Source organism: Euphorbia lathyris, chromosome 10, assembly GCF_963576675.1.
Source record: "Euphorbia lathyris chromosome 10, ddEupLath1.1, whole genome shotgun sequence".
In the NCBI taxonomy this organism is placed as follows: Eukaryota; Viridiplantae; Streptophyta; class Magnoliopsida; order Malpighiales; family Euphorbiaceae; genus Euphorbia; species Euphorbia lathyris.
Window position 1 is genome coordinate 34,533,582 of NC_088919.1, and position 10,560 is coordinate 34,544,141.

Here is a 10,560-nt window from a genome sequence, read left to right on the forward strand (position 1 = left end):
TGTGGCCTCATACAGCCATAATAACCAACCAAGGACACCATTTTGCGAGAGATGCGGCCAGAATCACCCCGATAGGGTATGCCACATCATCTATTACGTACCTAGAGGTGAGAATGTAAGTTATTTGGGTAATCATCAAAGGTATAATTCTGAACCCTCAACTTACAACTACTACGATTAGGAGCATACACGATATCCACCGGCGCCCTACATGGCACCCATGGATACCCTTCCATGTCCCCATTCTAACTCTGATTTTTGTGGCAGGCGAACAGAGTACTCGAAAGGAATAATGACCCTCTTAAGAGAGATATCCGTCCGACTGGCAGCCAACGAGGAGGCATGCAGGACCCTGAGTAACCAGCTTGCCGCAATCAGACAAGAAGAAAGGGAATGCCAAGAGGCGTTCCTCTTACAAGAAGAGGCAATTCACACCATCGCCCTAAGGAGCGACAAGGAAGTGGACACACTCGTGGCACCTCCATCGCAAACGTATCCGTCGCCTCAGGTAAGTAGGGAACCGGAACTGGTAAGCAACCCCGGTCCCGCATCTGAAACTCCAGCTCCTGAAGTAGCTGTAGAAAAAGTAGTTAGGCCTTATACACCAAAACTGCCATTCCCTCAGAAGCAGAAAAAGGCCAACCTAGATAAGAAATTTGCTCGGTTCTCGGAAATCCTTAGTAGATTAGAAATAAACATTCCATTAATGGAAGCACTAGAGGAGATGCCAAACTATGCAAAATTTCTTAAAGACATGTTGTCGAAAAAGAAAAAGTTTGGGGAAAATGAGATAGTGGCCTTAACAGAACAATGCTCGGCCATAATCACCCATAAATTACCCCCCAAACTTAAAGATCAAGGGAGCTTTACCATCCCATGTAGGATAGGCAACATGCACATAGATAGGGCATTATGCGATTTAGGAGCAAGTATTAATCTTATGCCTTTATCAATTTTCAGGAAATTGGGACTCGGAGAGCCTAAACCGACAAACATGACATTGCAGCTGGCGGACAGGTCGATCGCACGGCCTAGAGGCATAGTTGAAGATGTATTGGTGAAGGTGGACAAACTGATCTTCCCGGTCGATTTTGTGGTCCTCGACATGGAAGAAGATGACTCCGTCCCCATTCTTCTTGGGAGACCGTTTCTTGCAACCGGCAGGACACTGATAGACGTCCATGGAGGTAAATTGGTCCTAAGGGTGCAGGACGAGGAGGTAACATTTAACGTTTATGAGTCTATGAAATTCCCTCAAGAACGCTCCAAAAGTTGTAACTTTGTAGATGCGCTAATAGATGAGTGTATTGAGGAAGTTGACCTTAACATAAGAAATGTCTCTTTAGAACTCGGTCTAGGTGGTGAGGAATGTGAAAACTCGAATGAACCATTTGAAGATCTCCCACCTGAAAAATGTTATTGGGTTAAGGGTGGAAAAGAGGACCTTGATCGTGAGATCAAACCTAAACCCAAAACCTCGTTAGAGGAACCTCCAAAATTGGAGCTTAAGCCCTTGCCCAACAATCTGAAATATGTTTTTCTTCAACCTCCCACAGATTTACCCATTATTATTTCTTCTTTGTTAACAATTGAACAGGAAGAAAAATTGGTGGAGGTGCTGATGCAACATAAAGGGGCCTTTGGATGGTCGATCCACGACATCAAAGGCATCGACCCCAAAATCTGCACGTATAGAATTTTCCTTGAGGAAGAGATCAAGCCATCCGCCCAACCTCAACGACGGCTCAACCCTAACATGAAAGAGGTGGTAAAAGTCGAGGTTATAAAACTCCTCGACGCAGCCTTGAGATATCTGATGAGCAAGCAGGATGCAAAACCTAGGCTGATCCGTTGGATCTTACTACTCCAAGAATTTGACATCGAGATCAGAGACAAAAAAAGGGGTGGAAAACGTAATAGCAGACCACCTATCCAGGTTAGAGTCAGATCAACAAACCTTAGAGCATGAGGCAATCAAAGAGGTATTTCCGGACGAAACATTGTATTCGGTACGATCTCTCCCCTGGTTTGCAGACATCACGAACTACAAAGTCGGTGAACTACGACTAACTCAGCTGCACAAACTGGATGAGCTCCGGTACAACTCTTACGAAAATGCCAAGCTATACAAAGAACGAACCAAGAGGGTGCATGATAGGAAAATACAAAAGAAAACCTTTGAAATAGGTGACCAAGTACTACTATACAACTCCCGACTGAGATTCTTCCCAGACAAACTCAAAAGTAGATGGCACGGGCCATTCTCGGTCATCAACGCACACCCCTCCGGAATGGTTGAAATCAAAGGGAGGGATGGAGCCACCCAAAAGTTAAATGGGCACCGCCTAAAGCTTTATCTTGGCAAGAACGATTCGGACGTACAAGTTCTGCGCCTACAGACAAGCACATAATGGGTGGCCGATCAGTAAGTTGTCTTCTCCACCCTAACTCTTTACACTCGTACTTCATGACTTGTGATGAAATGTTGGAACTTATTGCACATTTTTAGTGTGAGGAGGAGGGGTAGACAAACTTACAAAAATTGTATAAAATTGTATAAATTTTTAATTTTTGTTGCATCGTGTCTAGTTTAGTTTAGCGTTTTCGAGTTTTATTTATGTTTTTGCATGTTTAGGACCTAAAACCGTGAACCTCCTTCGAATCTAAACTTCATTATTTGTCCTTGAGGGCTGAGAACCGAATCTAAGATTGCATGACAACTAGTTTAGGTGTAGGACACAATCCTTGTATCTGTAAAAGCATGAGCTAAGGTTTGCATTTAGACCCTACTTTTGAAGAAATGCTAAAATCATTACTTAGGTAGATAACTTAAGAATTGAAGGCATGTGACATTAAACTTGAGTTTGGGGAAAACTAGTAAACACAAAATTGAAACCCAAAGAATCGTGAGTTGAATTTGAGCCTAAGAGCGAACATCAAAAAGCTCTTTTTCTTGACATTTTTGTGTGAATGCTTTGACTTGTGGAAGATTACAGATTTTGCACCTAATACTGTGTTGAACCTACATGCAATGGTTTGAGATGATAAACGATGAATCAGCCTCATTAGAATTAACCCTTTTCTTTACCTTATTTTCTCTTTTTCATCCACTCTAGGAAGCCCATTTGAGCCTATATTTTTGTAGTTGATAGATTTTTCTTTCGTTCTAACCTGTTTTTGCAAACCACAACTTGGTTTGCTACTTAACCCAAATTCTTTTGCAAAGCTCAAATAAAAGCCTTTGTTTTCTTCTAGCGCTTTATCTTTGTTTATGGCATTACAGTAGCAAGCCAAAAGGCTAAGAAGTGAATGAGCATCACTATCCCAAAAAGAAAAAGAGAAAAACAGAAAAAGAAAAAGAAAAGAAAAGAGACGAACAAAGGGAAGAACTTCATTCCCCAGTTCTTAAAAATCAAAGACGTCTCAAGAAAACATCCCAAAAAGAAAATAATAAGGGATGAATAAAAAGCTCAGTCACTTCATATTTGCTAAAGCCATTTAAACTTTGTTTTTGTAGCGCTAGAACTATTAAACCCTTGTTGTACCTTTAACCCTCTAACCACATTACAACCCCGATTAGAGGCTGTTTTTGATATCATCAGAATCATATAGCATAGTAGAGGAACGCGGATGAACGTGCAAAATCAACGTAATCCTAAGCAAGAACATAAGCCGAGAGTAAACACTTTAGCCACCAAAATTGTGTGAAATGAGTGAACTACCTATGGTGAGGTGTTTTACTTAGCGATCCCCTCAAGCTCGTTTAAATTGAACATGTGTCCTTTTGCTTAAAACTATGACCTATGATAATTGAAATGCGGCTTTTGGATATCGTGTCTCTACTTTGTATTTCCGAATGCATGTAATTACAGATGTTCGAAATTGTGTCAAGCACCTAGTCAAATCGGGAGGTTTTCTAGCTTGCTTGTGATGGCGGGTTTGGTTCTTAGTTTACTTGGGGACAAGTAAAGTTTTAAGTGCGAGGAGGTTTGATAGGGGTCAAAAACCCCTATCTTTGGGTACGGTTTTAGGACGGGTTTTAGCATTATTTAGCTAATAAGCGATCATTTCTCGCATTTAAATGCTTTTGTGTGAGTTAATTAGGAATTGGAAACGTTTTATTTATTTTTCGTTGTTTAGGCTCGTTTTATGACTAATTTAGGCAATTATGGCCAAAATAGCATGCATAGTGTAATTCCGTTATCTTTTGAAGCTAATTAGTCCGTCAAAAGTCGCACCAAACGAAGCGTTTGCTCAAAATAAACGATTGACGGATCAATTTAGCTTTTGGACTAATGTTATCTGGAGTTTCTGTACGTGCGCAGGTGTAAGTTCGGGCGAAAAAGGACATCGACGACGCTCGGCGAGCAGTAGCCCTGCTCGCCGAGCAGCTCGCCCTGCTCGGCGAGCAGGCCTGCGGGAATTGGTCAAAAAGACCAATTCCGCCCCCACGAAGCCACGATGGACCCCACGTCTTCCTACACCAATAAGGACACGAAAATAGGTCAAAAAGAGGGCCGAGACACGCCTATAAATGGAGTTTTTCCAATGTAATTTAGACATCTTTCAATTTTGTAAATTATCTTAGCTTCCCCCTTGTAATTCCTCTCCATCTTCTTCGACTTCCATTGAAGCTCCTTCAAAGCTTTTTCTCGAGGAATTATCAAGGTCCGTCCTTAAGATTAAGTCGTCGGCTGCAGAGTAAACAGGTTCCCTGAAAGGGATTTTTGTATCTCCTTTTATCTTTCCTTGTTTGTACTCTTCGATACAGTTGCCGAACTTGACTTATTGTATCTTGTGACATTTATCTTCGCCTTTAATAATACTTTAGCTCTTGTTTTGTTCTATGATTATTTGTCTAATCTCTGTCTTACGCTTGATTCAATTGGTTTAACTCATTCAAAAGCCCCAAAATCTAGTAGGCACATATTGCGAGCTGAATCTGACCTAGTCAGAGCCTAGGAGATTGATGACCTCTTAGTTGATTAAGCGCCAATTTACCGAACCTTAGACCTAGTTTCGGCCTTAGGGAATCACGCGCTAGGAACTTCAGGAGGGTAAGTAGGGTTAATCGCCTTGAATACAAGTGACTCAGATTAGGTTTTTTATTCAATAGACCTGATAATCTATCTTTATTATTATCGTTCATACCATGTTCCTTCGGATAATTGCATTAATGAAAGATCAATTAGGGGTAGAGTAACTTAGTTAGGCGTAGAATAACTTAGTTAGAATTAGATAACTTAGCTAGGATTAGTATAATTCAACCTAGGAGTAGATTAACTTAAACAAACCAACTCAAAACCCCCTAAGCCTAGATAACATCCGAGATTGAGTAGCTCGGTACTTGCAGAAATAAATCCTGTGGACGATAACCTGGACTTAAACCAGAAATTTATTACTTGATAACGACGGGGTACACTTATCCCTTAGTGAGTTCTCATCTAACCTTAGGTGAGGGCGCATCAAGCATGCACTGTCAATGTACCACAACTTTGACTTCTCCGCACACCTCAGGTCGACCTGCAATATAACTAGTTATCTTTAGGTACCCAAGTCTTTTTGGGTCCTCGTTTGTTAGACACAGCAGGTGATACATCATATTTCATTTTATGACGGCACACATTGATGGTGTGGCCAGTCTTACCACAGAAGTCATAATGGACCTTTCTTTATGGACGCCTTATTGGCGGGTCAGCACCATTGTGCTGAGCATGCCAACATACCTTAGTAGTGTGGCCTTTCTTCCCACAAAAGTCACATTGGAAATTTCGTTAGGGAGTCCATTTTCGCTGACCAGTACCTGAGTACTCAGCGTAATGATGGAAACTCTTCTTATTTGGAACCTTTAGTTGGTTCTAAATAGATGTGATGTCCTTTCTCAGTTTCTTAGAATCTGATTGGACCTCAGTGACATATTTATGCATGATTTGTAAGTTCTCATCTTGCCTAGTATTGTCCTGGAGAAGATGACGGAGATCACTGAGTTTGATCTCTTCAATCTCATCACATCACCGACTGAGTGCTCGTACTTTCTTGTTACACTTTTTGACAAGTGTATAAAGGTCACTCAGGGCGTTAATCATTTCGTTTCTGAGCAAAGGTAGAGTTGTTACCTTAGTTGGTTGTTCCTCATTATCAGATGCACATAATGAGTCAGCTTTCTCAGAAGGACAGAGGTCAACAGTATCATCTACCATGAAACAGATGTTTGCTGACTCAGTGGCTTCATCTTCAGATGAGGATGATTCATCGCTATCGATCCATGTGGCCACCATTGCTTTTCTCCCACTTTTCTTGTCCTTCTTTAGAGTAGGACATCTTGACTTGATATGGCCAATTTGATGACATTCAAAGCATGTGATAGACGTTGAGCTTTCCTTCTTGTATTTGCTGTCGCTTGACTTAGCTTTGTATTTGTCATATTTCTTGAATGGCTTTCTGATGTACTTGTCATTCTTGCGGAATAGCTTCTTCATCTTTCTTGTGAACATGGCCATTTCTTCATCATCAGATGAGTCACCATCGGTGGAGTCAGCTTTCATGACAAGAGACTTTTGCTTCTTGTCCTCAGCTTTTTCTTTCACCTCGAAGTTCTTCATCGAAATCTCATGGGCCAGCAGAGATCCGATGAGCTCATCATACTTGTAGGTGGTTAGGTCTTAGGCTTCCTCAACGACTGTCTTCTTCGCTTGCCAGCTTTGGGGAAGACTCCTCAGCATCTTCTTCACTTGCTCTTCCTCGGTGAAGTTCTTACCGAGCCTCTTGAGTTCGTTGATAATGTTGGTGAACCTTGAGTTCATGTCAGAAATACCTTCACCATCATTCATCTCAAACAACTCGTACAGCCTCATGTGTTGGTTCACCTTGGATTCCTTGACCTTACTGGTTCCTTCATAGGTGACCTCCAGCTTCTTCCATATCTCCTGTGCTGACTCGCAACCTGAGATTTTATTGTACTCTGCAGCATCTAACGCACAGTGAAGCATATTTATAGTAGCGGCATGATTTTGCAATTTCTTGAGGTCATCCTCTGACCATTTAGCCTCAGCTTTGACAGACGTTTGTCCATCAACAGTTTCAACAGAAACAAACGAGCATTGGACTATGGAAAGCCATGCACTCATGTTTGTTGCCTGAATGAAATTTTTCATTCTGTTCTTCCAAAAGGTGTAGTTAGACTTGAAGAACAGAGGACGCCTAGTAATGGACAGTCCCTCAGGAAGAATCTGAGTTGTCTGATTTCCTGGGAGGAAACGAGTGTTGTTCTCAGCCATTTTGGGGACCAGCTCAAGATAGTTATATCTTGTTCAGTGAGCTGTTGGGCTCTGATACCACTTATTGGTCCCGTGTAACGTGATTATATTAGTTCCAACGGGGGGGGGGGTTAGAAACTATTTAAAAAATTTCACGTAAGGCTAACAATTAATTTTTAACTTAGACTTTCACGAAGTCTTTTAGCACAGTGGAACTGAGTAAGTTTTAGATACAAGCTTAGTCAACAGGTGACTAAGTCTGAATCTATCCTTGGGTCAGGATATAGCACTTAAGTCTATTCCTGAACTCAGCTTCTCAGTTCACTCAACTCAGCTTTTGTTCTTTTTAGCGTTTAACTAGGCAGTGTTATAGCAAGCAATAATTTAAGGAGATAAGGGTTAGAAAGATATTACTCAGCAGACGTATCCTGGTTCGGCCTCTCCGTCTATATCCAGTCCCCAGAATTCCTTCTGAGCTTTTTAGAATCCTCTACTGAGCTCTTTAAAGGTAGAGCACAAACCTTTTACAATATCAAGCTGAGTATACAAGAGTACCTTCCTCTATTCCTCTACTCACTCCTATTTCTACCGCTGAGTACTATGACCGAGTACTCAGCTTCTCCTTTCTATACTTCTAGAAATGATAAGTGTTTGCTTGTCCTAAACAACAATTTCTAAGACACTTTAGATGATTTAGATCACTCTAGACTTTTACACAGAATTGGAATTGGTGTAAGATTTTGCTTTGCTTTTCTCACAGAACTTCGAATATCAATTTGGTCAGCGTTTCGACTTGATTGAAGATCTGCATCGAATGAAGCGTTTGAGTGGCCTATTTATAGTGACACTTGATGCACCGGTAATTTCGAATTTCGAAATAACCGTTGGAGGGAAACGACTTCCTGTCGCTTTCACTCAGTACGTGCTCAGCGTCCTTGGCCAATCAAATTCTTGTATCTTCTGTCTTCGACAGTGCTCATCAGCTTTTCGTCAGACAAAACAGAATGTCTCCACATTTATGGTAAAGTCTTCCAGACAGCTTTCTGCGTCTTCTGAACTCTTCCCAAAGTAGAAATACTTTGTCTTCAAGTTTATTCAGGTCAGCCGCTGACCTGACTTTCTTGTCGCTCAACTCAGCAGCTTCGTCTTGAAGCTTTTGGTCGAAGGCTTCTCGATCCTTCTTTTTGCTGGGCCTGCATTTTACTCAGTACGAACTGCGTTTTGATCTACTTGGGTCGTAAGGCTTTGATTCGTTGACTTGACTTTCTTTTGTGGGCCTTTGGGCCATTTAACTTAATGTCTTATGAATGAAATAGCTCAACATTGAACAAACACATTAGTATGAATAAATCAAAGCATTTGAATTTAATGTATTTAGAATATTTTTATCATGGAGATATAATTTAAATAATTTTGTCAAATCAAAATCACGTGGAAAGGTGTTTCAACATTTGGAATAAAGCATTGATATCTTTTTCCCCTAGGAAGAAGGTAAGGAAAAAGGATCAAAACTTTCAATATCTTGACGGATCTTAGTGTCCTTTTGGTTCTCTTTGTTTTTGCTATTTGTGTTTTTTCACTCCAACTAGTAGAATAATAGTGTTTGTTTAGGATTGAAAATCGCCTAATTTTCACTGACTAATAACAAAAGTAAATAATTAACAACAATAACAAACACTAAATATGAAGAGCTATGAAGAGGTGAACCAAATAGGCACCAAGTAAAGCCTTCCATTGACTGATTCTTGTTGATTTTTTTGTATGAATGAGTTGTACCCAAATGAGATACACAGTATTGCAGTTTGTTTAATCTCCTAGTTTTTCGGGTGATATCTTGCTATTTCAACCTGTTAATTGAAGTTTTTCACTTTGGTTTGGCTCATAGTTTAAGGTTGATCTCATTATCATTTGCTATCATATTGATTTTAGTCCTTCATAAATAGCAAAGGTGAATGTTGTGATTTGCATTATTCTCTTGTTCATTTTGGAATTGGAACTAAATTCCACAATTTATGGTCGATTCATAAATACGAGTCTATTTTAATGCTGCAAATTGTTGATTCAGGCATGTGTCTAATCCTATTTCCATGAATCTTTAGTTAACTGAGATAGTGTTTCAAGCTTGAGACTATGGGGAGAGGCAGAGGGAAGAAGCAGAACGTAATTTCTTCGTAGGAAGATCTTAGCAGCGGTGAAGAAGAGAAAGTTCCCGCATACAGAAGAAGAGGAAGGCCAATTAAACCATTGAAGGGTGGTAATTAAGAAGAAGAAGCTGCGAAATTTAAGGAAGATGGTGGCAAGGATGCTGATTCCATCTCGAACAATGATGTGAAAACTCAGGGTGCTACTGAAAATGGAAGAAAGAGGAAAAGTCCTGCACATATCAAAGCAAATACAGAGTCAGTGAAAGAGGAGAATGGTTTTATTGTTGCAAAACTGACTAGTGACAGCCCGACGATTAGAATTGGATTCTGACAAAATGGGAGCAAGCGAAAAAACAAGCCAAGATGTGCTGCTGAAGCTGTAGTTGAGTGCAAGTGAAGTTCATTATTCCTGTTAGAATAGCTTGTTTTGTGTCATGCCCATGAGATGAATCTTTGTCATTGAAGCAAAGCTTACCTTTTGGCTTCATATGTTTCATTAGTTAAATGCTCTATTGATTTCTATAATTGTTGATTTAGTTGTTAAGAATGGATATATTGCTTGGATGATTGTGAGAATGATCATACTTGATGATATCGAAGATTTGGACATGACTCGAATGACAAGCACAAGGCTTAGTTGAAATTTTCTATAGCGTTGGTCTTAGACCATTCAAGTCGTGACACATGAGTGCTACTGTTAATGTTTAATTTGTTGAATGGTTTAGGAGTAGTTGGTTTCGAATAACAGTAGAATTTCTCGACTTTGTTTTACCTATGCAGGAGAATGATGCTTGTTGCATTCCTTATTTTCTTTGATGGATTGGATAACTAGGATAACTTTTTGCATTTTGTTGATTTTCATGAAAAAGTAAATACATATTAAGAAAATTCATTTGGAATGGTAATACAAAATTTTGTAATTTTAATCTTTAGTAATATTCCTTTTTTTTTATGTTAAGGTGGAAGTTAAAATAGAAGGTTTTAATATAGGGGTGGAAATTCTAATACGATACATGATTCACAAAGGCGGTTCGACTAATTCGATATTAGTGGATTGATACGACAGGATGATGATTATTCTCTTGTATTTATGTCATTTATCTCAAAACACTTGCTCGAGCTTGATAAAAGATGTTGATTCACGGAGTTGGATTTGCATA

At 39.9% G+C, this 10,560-nt stretch overlaps 1 pseudogene; it reads left to right on the forward strand.

Moving 5' to 3' along the window:
* The first annotated feature begins 9,209 nt into the window (after positions 1 to 9,209).
* Positions 9,210 to 9,968, forward strand: LOC136208076 (uncharacterized; annotated as a pseudogene).
* Positions 9,969 to 10,560: the final 592 nt, after the last annotated feature.